The following is a 12,250-nucleotide window of genomic DNA, read 5'->3' as shown; positions in this document are numbered from 1 at the left end:
ATATCTTGCATGTCAATCAGTCCATGTCTTTTATTTTTTTATGAGAACAGTAGTTGAACTGCACGTATCGATACTAGATATGAGAGTTATAAGTTTGATGTATAGAAATTGAGACTATTCGTTGAAAAAGCACTTGTTTTTTTCCCTCGACGTCGTCCAGGATCTATCCACTGTCAGCATGGCAAAATTCTTTAAAGTAATTGTTCAAGCCTATCGATATCAGGAGTCTACAAAAAACAAAAAATTGATCATTAAAGGCTTGTTGCTTACAACTTACCACAATTTTCGTCGCTCAAATCGCCGCAATCATTGTCCCCATCACAAACCCACTTTGCTGGTATACAATTACCGTTATCGCATGCAATTAATTGTGCAATTATCATTAATTTACACTGATTAATTCTTCAGGGAAGAGGTTGACTTCATTTAGGTGCCTGTTTAAAAGCATAAAATTGAAAAGCAAAACCAAACGCTGCAAAAAAGAGAATTGTAACGCTTATTCCGGAGGAAGGTTGACTTTATTTAAGTGTCTGTTTAAAAGAAAAAAATAGAAAGACCAAACACTGAAAAAAAAGGAAAATTGAAACGCTTATTAATGTCAGCTTCTAGTATTAGGTGAGCCAATTCTCTTTTTTTTTCTTAATGTGTTCTTTTCGTTGCCTTTTAGCGGTTTGAAGGTATTTGTTATAAAGTGATTATTGAAATCCTGTTGTTTTTATAAGAAGATACAATCTGGGCTTCATGTCTCTTCTCTGTTATATATCTATTTTATTCTATAATTACGTTCCGTCATATGAATGCAACAACTTCCACGTCCTCACCTTGTGTAGTGCTTTGCACAGGCTGTTCAGTGGTAAGATGGCCTAGACAAAAACAATAGTGATATTCAAGGATAGTATGCCTTTATCTATGATCAAAGATGAGTAAGGTAGTCTAGTTGACAATTGAAATTTGTCTTCATAGTTTCACGACAATTATCGATTTTGTTTTATCAGGGAGAGATTACAAGGAGATGATTCCAAATAGAAAAAAAAAAATCTTGCAAGTCGATCAGTCCATTTCTTTTATTTTTTATGAGAACAGTAGTTGAATTGCACGTATCGATACTAGATATGAGAGTTATAAGTTTGATGTATAGAGATTGAGACTATTCGTTGAAAAAACCCTTGTTTTTTTCCCTCGACGTCGTCCAGGATCTATCCACTGTCAGCATGGCAAAATTCTTTAAAGTGATTGTTCAAGCCTATCGATATCAGGAGTCTACAAAAAATAAAAACATTGATCATTACAGGCTTGTTGCTTACAACTTACCACAATTTTCGTCGCTCAAATCGCCGCAATCATTGTCCCCATCACAATCCCACTGTGCTGGTATACAATTACCGTTATCGCATGCAATTATACAATTATTATTAATTTACACAGATTAATTCTTCAGGGAAGAGGTCCACTTTATTTAGGTGCCTGTTTAAAAGCAAAAAATTGAAAAGCAAAACCAAACGCTGAAAAAAAGAGACAAATGTAACGCTTATTCTGAAGAGAGGTTGACTTTATTTAAGTGTCTGTTTAAAAGCAAGAAAATAGAAAAACCAAGCACTGAAAAAAGGAAAATTGAAAGGCTTATTATTGTCAGCCTCTGGTATTAGGTGAGCCAATTCTCTTTTTTTTTCTTAATGTTCTTTTTTTTTCGTTGCCTTTTAATGGTTTGAAGGTATTTGTTATAAATTGATTATTGCAACCTGTTGTTTTTATAAGAAGATACAAACTGGGCTTCATGTCCCTTCTCTATTATATATCTATTTTTTTCTAGAATTACGTTCCGTCATATAAATGCAACAACTTTAATGTTCTCACCTTGTGTAGTGCTTTGCACAGGCTGTTCAGTGGTAAGATGGCCTAGAGAAAAACAATAGTGATATTGAAGGATAGTATGCCTTTATCTATGATCAAAGATGAGTAAGGTAGTCTAGTTGACAATTGAAATTTGTCTTCATAGTTTCACGACAATTATTGATTTTGTTTCATCAGGGGAGAGATTACGAGGAGATTATTCCAAATAGAAAAAAAAAATATCTTGCACGTCGATCAGTCCATGTCTTTTATTTTTTATGAGAACAGTAGTTGAACTGCACGTATCGATACTAGATATGAGAGTTATAAGTTTGATGTATAGAGATTGAGACTATTCGTTGAAAAAGCCCTTGTTTTTTTTTTTTCCATCGACGTCGTCCAGGATTTATCCACTGTCAGCATGGCAAAATTCTTTAGAGTAATTGTTCAAGCCTATCGATATCAGGAGTCTACAAAAAAAAAAAAAACATTGATCATTAAAGGCTTGTTGCTCACAACTTACCACAATTTTCGTCGCTCAAATCGCCGCAATCATTGTCCCCATCACAAACCCACTGTGCTGGTATACAATTACCGTTATCGCATGCAATTAATTGTGCAATTATCATTAATTTACACTGATTAATTCTTCAGGGAAGAGGTTGACTTCATTTAGGTGCCTGTTTAAAAGCATAAAATTGAAAAGCAAAACCAAACGCTGCAAAAAAGAGAATTGTAACGCTTATTCCGGAGGAAGGTTGACTTTATTTAAGTGTCTGTTTAAAAGCAAAAAAATAGAAAGACCAAACACTGAAAAAAAAGGAAAATTGAAACGCTTATTAATGTCAGCTTCTAGTATTAGGTGAGCCAATTCTCTTTTTTTTTCTTAATGTGTTCTTTTCGTTGCCTTTTAGCGGTTTGAAGGTATTTGTTATAAAGTGATTATTGAAATCCTGTTGTTTTTATAAGAAGATACAATCTGGGCTTCATGTCTCTTCTCTGTTATATATCTATTTTATTCTAGAATTACGTTCCGTCATATGAATGCAACAACTTCCACGTTCTCACCTTGTGTAGTGCTTTGCACAGGCTGTTCAGTGGTAAGATGGCCTAGACAAAAACAATAGTGATATTCAAGGATAGTATGCCTTTATCTATGATCAAAGATGAGTAAGGTAGTCTAGTTGACAATTGAAATTTGTCTTCATAGTTTCACGACAATTATCGATTTTGTTTTATCAGGGGAGAGATTACAAGGAGATGATTCCAAATAGAAAAAAAAAATCTTGCAAGTCGATCAGTCCATTTCTTTTATTTTTTATGAGAACAGTAGTTGAATTGCACGTATCGATACTAGATATGAGAGTTATAAGTTTGATGTATAGAGATTGAGACTATTCGTTGAAAAAACCCTTGTTTTTTTCCCTCGACGTTATCCAGGATCTATCCACTGTCAGCATGGCAAAATTCTTTAAAGTAATTGTTCAAGCCTATCGATATCAGGAGTCTACAAAAAATAAAAACATTGATCATTACAGGCTTGTTGCTTACAACTTACCACAATTTTCGTCGCTCAAATCGCCGCAATCATTGTCCCCATCACAATCCCACTGTGCTGGTATACAATTACCGTTATCGCATGCAATTATACAATTATTATTAATTTACACAGATTAATTCTTCAGGGAAGAGGTCCACTTTATTTAGGTGCCTGTTTAAAAGCAAAAAATTGAAAAGCAAAACCAAACGCTGAAAAAAAGAGACAAATGTAACGCTTATTCTGAAGAGAGGTTGACTTTATTTAAGTGTCTGTTTAAAAGTAAGAAAATAGAAAAACCAAGCACTGAAAAAAGGAAAATTGAAAGGCTTATTATTGTCAGCCTCTGGTATTAGGTGAGCCAATTCTCTTTTTTTTTCTTAATGTTCTTTTTTTTCGTTGCCTTTTAATGGTTTGAAGGTATTTGTTATAAAGTGATTATTGCAACCTGTTGTTTTTATAAGAAGATACAAACTGGGCTTCATGTCCCTTCTCTATTATATATCTATTTTTTTCTAGAATTACGTTCCGTCATATAAATGCAACAACTTTAATGTTCTCACCTTGTGTAGTGCTTTGCACAGGCTGTTCAGTGGTAAGATGGCCTAGACAAAAACAATAGTGATATTCAAGGATAGTATGCCTTTATCTATGATCAAAGATGAGTAAGGTAGTCTAGTTGACAATTGAAATTTGTCTTCATAGTTTCACGACAGTTATTGATTTTGTTTTATCAGGGGAGAGATTACGAGGAGATTATTCCAAATAGAAAAAAAAAATATCTTGCACGTCGATCAGTCCATGTCTTTTATTTTTTATGAGAACAGTAGTTGAACTGCACGTATCGATACTAGATATGAGAGTTATAAGTTTGATGTATAGAGATTGAGACTATTCGTTGAAAAAGCCCTTGTTTTTTTTTTTCGATCGACGTCGTCCAGGATTTCTCCACTGTCAGCATGGCAAAATTCTTTAGAGTAATTGTTCAAGCCTATCGATATCAGGAGTCTACAAAAAAAAAAAAAAAAAAACATTGATCATTAAAGGCTTGTTGCTCACAACTTACCACAATTTTCGTCGCTCAAATCGCCGCAATCATTGTCCCCATCACAAACCCACTGTGCTGGTATACAATTACCGTTATCGCATGCAATTAATTGTGCAATTATCATTAATTTACACTGATTAATTCTTCAGGGAAGAGGTTGACTTCATTTAGGTGCCTGTTTAAAAGCAAAAAATTGAAAAGCAAAACCAAACGCTGAAAAAAAGAGAATTGTAACGCTTATTCCGGAGGAAGGTTGACTTTATTTAAGTGTCTGTTTAAAAGCAAAAACATAGAAAAAACCAAACACTGAAAAAAAAGGAAAATTGAAACGCTTATTAATGTCAGCTTCTAATATTAGGTGAGCCAATTCTCTTTTTTTTTTCTTAATGTTCTTTTCTTTTCGTTGCCTTTTAGCGGTTTGAAGGTATTTGTTATAAAGTGATTATTGCAATCCTGTTGTTTTTATAAGAAGATACAATCTGGGCTTCATGTCTCTTCTCTGTTATATATCTATTTTATTCTAGAATTACGTTCCGTCATATGAATGCAACAACTTCCACGTTCTCACCTTGTGTAGTGCTTTGCACAGGCTGTTCAGTGGTAAGATGGCCTAGACAAAAACAATAGTGATATTGAAGGATAGTATGCCTTTATCTATGATCAAAGATGAGTAAGGTAGTCTAGTTGACAATTGAAATTTGTCTTCTAGTTTCACGACAGTTATTGATTTTGTTTTATCAGGGGAGAGATTACAAGGAGATTATTCCAAATAGAAAAAAAAAATATCTTGCACGTCGTTCAGTCCATGTCTTTTATTTTTTATGAGAACAGTAGTTGAACTGCACGTATCGATACTAGATATGAGAGTTATAAGTTTGATGTATAGAGATTGAGACTATTCGTTAAAAAAGCCCTTGGTTTTTTTCCATCGACGTCGTCCAGGATTTATCCACTGTCAGCATGGCAAAATTCTTTAAAGTAATTGTTCAAGCCTATCGATATCAGGAGTCTACAAAAAAAAAAACATTGATCATTAAAGGCTTGTTGCTTACAACTTACCACAATTTTCGTCGCTCAAATCGCCGCAATCATTGTCCCCATCACAAACCCACTGTGCTGGTATACAATTACCGTTATCGCATGCAATTAATTGTGCAATTATCATTAATTTACACTGATTAATTCTTCAGGGAAGAGGTTGACTTCATTTAGGTGCCTGTTTAAAAGCAAAAATTTGAAAAGCGAAACCAAACGCTGAAAAAAAAAGAGAATTGTTACGCTTATTCCGGAGGAAGGTTGACTTTATTTAAGTGTCTGTTTAAAAGCAAAAAAAAATAGAAAAACGAAACACTGAAAAAAAAGGAAAATTGAAACGCTTATTAATGTCAGCTTCTAGTATAAGGTGAGCCAATTTTCTTTTTTTTTCTTAATGTTCTTTTCTTTTCGTTGCCTTTTGGTGGTTTGAAGGTATTTGTTATAAACTGATTATTGCAATCCTGTTGTTTTTATAAGAAGATACAATCTGGGCTTCATGTCTCTTCTCTGTTATATATCTATTTTATTCTAGAATTACGTTCCGTCATATGAATGCAACAACTTCCACGTTCTCACCTTGTGTAGTGCTTTGCACAGGCTGTTCAGTGGTAAGATGGCCTAGACAAAAACAATAGTGATATTGAAGGATAGTATGCCTTTATCTATGATCAAAGATGAGTAAGTTAGTCTAGTTGACAATTGAAATTTGTCTTCATAGTTTCACGACAGTTATTGAATTGTTTTATCAGGGGAAAGATTACAAGGAGATTATTCCAAATAGAAAAAAAAATATCTTGCACGTCAATCAGTCCATGTCTTTTATTTTTTTATGAGAACAGTAGTTGAACTGCACGTATCGATACTAGATATGAGAGTTATAAGTTTGATGTATAGAAATTGAGACTATTCGTTGAAAAAGCACTTGTTTTTTTTCCCTCGACGTCGTCCAGGATCTATCCACTGTCAGCATGGCAAAATTCTTTAAAGTGATTGTTCAAGCCTATCGATATCAGGAGTCTACAAAAAATAAAAACATTGATCATTACAGGCTTGTTGCTTACAACTTACCACAATTTTCGTCGCTCAAATCGCCGCAATCATTGTCCCCATCACAAACCCACTGTGCTGGTATACAATTACCGTTGTCGCATGCAATTAATTGTGCAATTATCATTAATTTACATTGATTAATTCTTCAGGGAAGAGGTTGACTTCATTTAGGTGCCTGTTTAAAAGCATAAAATTGAAAAGCAAAACCAAACGTTGAAAAAAAGAGAATTGTAACGCTGATTCCGGAGGAAGGTTGATTTTATTTAAGTGTCTGTTTAAAACCAAAAAAAATAGAAAAACCAAACACTGAAAAAAAAAGGAAAATTGAAACGCTTATTAATGTCAGCTTCTAGTATTAGGTGAGCCAATTCTCTTTTTTTTTCTTAATGATCTTTTCTTTTCGTTGCCTTTTAGCGGTTTGAAGGTATTTGTTATAAAGTGATTATTGCAATCCTGTTGTTTTTATAAGAAGATACAATCTGGGCTTCATGTCTCTTCTCTGTTATATATCTATTTTATTCTAGAATTACGTTCCGTCATATGAATGCAACAACTTCCACGTTCTCACCTTGTGTAGTGCTTTGCACAGGCTGTTCAGTGGTAAGATGGCCTAGACAAAAACAATAGTGATATTGAAGGATAGTATGCCTTTATCTATGATCAAAGATGAGTAAGTTAGTCTAGTTGACAATTGAAATTTGTCTTCATAGTTTCACGACAGTTATTGAATTGTTTTATCAGGGGAAAGATTACAAGGAGATTATTCCAAATAGAAAAAAAAATATCTTGCATGTCAATCAGTCCATGTCTTTTATTTTTTTATGAGAACAGTAGTTGAACTGCACGTATCGATACTAGATATGAGAGTTATAAGTTTGATGTATAGAAATTGAGACTATTCGTTGAAAAAGCTCTTGTTTTTTTTCCCTCGACGTCGTCCAGGATCTATCCACTGTCAGCATGGCAAAATTCTTTAAAGTGATTGTTCAAGCCTATCGATATCAGGAGTCTACAAAAAATAAAAACATTGATCATTACAGGCTTGTTGCTTACAACTTACCACAATTTTCGTCGCTCAAATCGCCGCAATCATTGTCCCCATCACAAACCCACTGTGCTGGTATACAATTACCGTTGTCGCATGCAATTAATTGTGCAATTATCATTAATTTACATTGATTAATTCTTCAGGGAAGAGGTTGACTTCATTTAGGTGCCTGTTTAAAAGCATAAAATTGAAAAGCAAAACCAAACGTTGAAAAAAAGAGAATTGTAACCCTTATTCGGAGGAAGGTTGACTTTATTTAAGTGTCTGTTTAAAAGCAAAAAAAATAGAAAGACCAAACACTGAAAAAAAAGGAAAATTGAAACGCTTATTAATGTCAGCTTCTAGTATTAGGTGAGCCAATTCTCTTTTTTTTTTCTTAATGTGTTCTTTTCGTTGCCTTTTAGCGGTTTGAAGGTATTTGTTATAAAGTGATTATTGAAATCCTGTTGTTTTTATAAGAAGATACAATCTGGGCTTCATGTCTCTTCTCTGCTATATATCTATTTTATTCTATAATTAAGTTCCGTCATATAAATGCAACAACTTCAATATTCTCACCTTGTGTAGTGCTTTGCACAGGCTGTTCAGTGGTAAGATGGCCTAGACAAAAACAATAGTGATATTCAAGGATAGTATGCCTTTATCTATGATCAAAGATGAGTAAGGTAGTCTAGTTGACAATTGAAATTTGTCTTCATAGTTTCACGACAGTTATCGATTTTGTTTTATCAGGGGAGAGATTACAAGGAGATGATTCCAAATAGAAAAAAAAAATCTTGCACGTCGATCAGTCCATTTCTTTTATTTTTTATGAGAACAGTAGTTGAATTGCACGTATCGATACTAGATATGAGAGTTATAAGTTTGATGTATAGAGATTGAGACTATTCGTTGAAAAAACCCTTGTTTTTTTCCCTCGACGTTATCCAGGATCTATCCACTGTCAGCATGGCAAAATTCTTTAAAGTGATTGTTCAAGCCTATCGATATCAGGAGTCTACAAAAAAAAAAAAACCATTGATCATTACAGGCTTGTTGCTTACAACTTACCACAATTTTCGTCGCCCAAATCGCCGCAATCATTGTCCCCATCACAATCCCACTGTGCTGGTATACAATTACCGTTATCGCATGCAATTATACAATTATTATTAATTTACACAGATTAATTCTTTAGGGAAGAGGTCCACTTTATTTAGGTGCCTGTTTAAAAGCAAAAAATTGAAAAGCAAAACCAAACGCTGAAAAAAAGAGACAAATGTAACGCTTATTCTGAAGAGAGGTTGACTTTATTTAAGTGTCTGTTTAAAAGCAAGAAAATAGAAAAACCAAGCACTGAAAAAAAGGAAAATTGAAAGGCTTATTATTGTCAGCTTCTGGTATTAGGTGAGCCAATTCTCTTTTTTTTCTTAATGTTCCTTTTTTTTCGTTGCCTTTTAATGGTTTGAAGGTATTTGTTATAAAGTGATTATTGCAACCTGTTGTTTTTATAAGAAGATACAAACTGGGCTTCATGTCTCTTCTCTATTATATATCTATTTTTTTCTAGAATTACGTTCCGTCATATAAATGCAACAACTTTAATGTTCTCACCTTGTGTAGTGCTTTGCACAGGCTGTTCAGTGGTAAGATGGCCTAGAGAAAAACAATAGTGATATTCAAGGATAGTATGCCTTTATCTATGATCAAAGATGAGTAAGGTAGTCTAGTTGACAATTGAAATTTGTCTTCATAGTTTCACGACGGTTATTGATTTTGTTTTATCAGGGGAGAGATTACGAGGAGATTATTCCAAATAGAAAAAAAAATATCTTGCACGTCGATCAGTCCATGTCTTTTATTTTTTATGAGAACAGTAGTTGAACTGCACGTATCGATACTAGATATGAGAGTTATAAGTTTGATGTATAGAGATTGAGACTATTCGTTGAAAAAGCCCTTGTTTTTTTTTTTTCGATCGACGTCGTCCAGGATTTCTCCACTGTCAGCATGGCAAAATTCTTTAGAGTAATTGTTCAAGCCTATCGATATCAGGAGTCTACAAAAAAAAAAACATTGATCATTAAAGGCTTGTTGCTCACAACTTACCACAATTTTCGTCGCTCAAATCGCCGCAATCATTGTCCCCATCACAAACCCACTGTGCTGGTATACAATTACCGTTATCGCATGCAATTAATTGTGCAATTATCATTAATTTACACTGATTAATTCTTCAGAGAAGAGGTTGACTTCATTTAGGTGCCTGTTTAAAAGCAAAAAATTGAAAAGCAAAACCAAACGCTGAAAAAAAGAGAATTGTAACGCTTATTCCGGAGGAAGGTTGACTTTATTTAAGTGTCTGTTTAAAAGCAAAAACATAGAAAAAACCAAACACTGAAAAAAAAAGGAAAATTGAAACGCTTATTAATGTCAGCTTCTAGTATTAGGTGAGCCAATTCTCTTTTTTTTTCTTAATGTTCTTTTCTTTTCGTTGCCTTTTAGCGGTTTGAATGTATTTGTTATAAAGTGATTATTGCAATTCTGTTGTTTTTTATAAGAAGATACAATCTGGGCTTCATGTCTCTTCTCTGTTATATATCTATTTTATTCTAGAATTACGTTCCGTCATATGAATGCAACAACTTCCACGTTCTCACCTTGTGTAGTGCTTTGCACAGGCTGTTCAGTGGTAAGATGGCCTAGACAAAAACAATAGTGATATTGAAGGATAGTATGCCTTTATCTATGATCAAAGATGAGTAAGGTAGTCTAGTTGACAATTGAAATTTGTCTTCTAGTTTCACGACAGTTATTGATTTTGTTTTATCAGGGGAGAGATTACAAGGAGATTATTCCAAATAGAAAAAAAAATATCTTGCACGTCGATCAGTCCATGTCTTTTATTTTTTATGAGAACAGTAGTTGAACTGCACGTATCGATACTAGATATGAGAGTTATAAGTTTGATGTATAGAGATTGAGACTATTCGTTGAAAAAGCCCTTGGTTTTTTTCCATCGACGTCGTCCAGGATTTATCCACTGTCAGCATGGCAAAATTCTTTAAAGTAATTGTTCAAGCCTATCGATATCAGGAGTCTACAAAAAAAAAAAAAAACATTGATCATTAAAGGCTTGTTGCTTACAACTTACCACAATTTTCGTCGCTCAAATCGCCGCAATCATTGTCCCCATCACAAACCCACTGTGCTGGTATACAATTACCGTTATCGCATGCAATTAATTGTGCAATTATCATTAATTTACACTGATTAATTCTTCAGGGAAGAGGTTGACTTCATTTAGGTGCCTGTTTAAAAGCAAAAAATTGAAAAGCAAAACCAAACGCTGAAAAAAAGAGAATTGTAACGCTGATTCCGGAGGAAGGTTGATTTTATTTAAGTGTCTGTTTAAAACCAAAAAAAAATAGAAAAACCAAACACTGAAAAAAAAAGGAAAATTGAAACGCTTATTAATGTCAGCTTCTAGTATTAGGCGAGCCAATTCTCTTTTTTTTTCTTAATGATCTTTTCTTTTCGTTGCCTTTTAGCGGTTTGAAGGTATTTGTTATAAAGTGATTATTGCAATCCTGTTGTTTTTATAAGAAGATACAATCTGGGCTTCATGTCTCTTCTCTGTTATATATCTATTTTATTCTAGAATTACGTTCCGTCATATGAATGCAACAACTTCCACGTTCTCACCTTGTGTAGTGCTTTGCACAGGCTGTTCAGTGGTAAGATGGCCTAGACAAAAACAATAGTGTTATTGAAGGATAGTATGCCTTTATCTATGATCAAAGATGAGTAAGGTAGTCTAGTTGACAATTGAAATTTGTCTTCATAGTTTCACGACAGTTATTGATTTTGTTTTATCAGGAGAGAGATTACAAGGAGATTATTCCAAATAGAAAAAAAATATCTTGCACGTCGATCAGTCCATGTCTTTTATTTTTTATGAGAACAGTAGTTGAACTGCACGTATCGATACTAGATATGAGAGTTATAAATTTGATGTATAGAAATTGAGACTATTCGTTGAAAAAGCCCTTGTTTTTTTCCCTCGACGTCGTCCAGGATTTCTCCACTGTCAGCATGGCAAAATTCTTTAAAGTAATTGTTCAAGCCTATCGATATCAGGAGTCTACAAAAAAAAGCATTGATCATTAAAGGCTTGTTGCTTACAACTTACCACAATTTTCGTCGCTCAAATCGCCGCAATCATTTTCCCCATCACAAACCCACTGTGCTGGTATACAATTATCGTTATCGCATGCAATTAATTGTGCAATTATCATTAATTTACACTGATTAATTCTTCAGGGAAGAGGTTGACTTCATTTAGGTGCCTGTTTAAAAGCAAAAAATTGAAAAGCAAAACCAAACGCTGAAAAAAAGAGAATTGTAACGCTTATTCCGGAGGAAGGTTGACTTTATTTAAGTGTCTGTTTAAAAGCAAAAAAAAAAATAGAAAAACCAAACACTGAAAGAAAAAAGGAAAATTGAAACGCTTATTAATGTCAGCTTCTAGTATTAGGTGAGCCAATTCTCTTTTTTTTTCTTAATGTGTTCTTTTCGTTGCCTTTTAGCGGTTTGAAGGTATTTGTTATAAAGTGATTATTGAAATCCTGTTGTTTTTATAAGAAGATACAATCTGGGCTTCATGTCTCTTCTCTGTTAAATATCTATTTTATTCTAGAATTACGTTCCGTCATATGAATGC

This window comes from Diadema antillarum, unplaced genomic scaffold, assembly GCF_040938485.1.
Source record: "Diadema antillarum isolate AM-2024a unplaced genomic scaffold, OU_Dant_1.0 seq00000634_RagTag, whole genome shotgun sequence".
NCBI classification, from domain to species: domain Eukaryota; kingdom Metazoa; phylum Echinodermata; class Echinoidea; order Diadematoida; family Diadematidae; genus Diadema; species Diadema antillarum.
Note: the sequence above shows the minus strand (reverse complement) of the source record.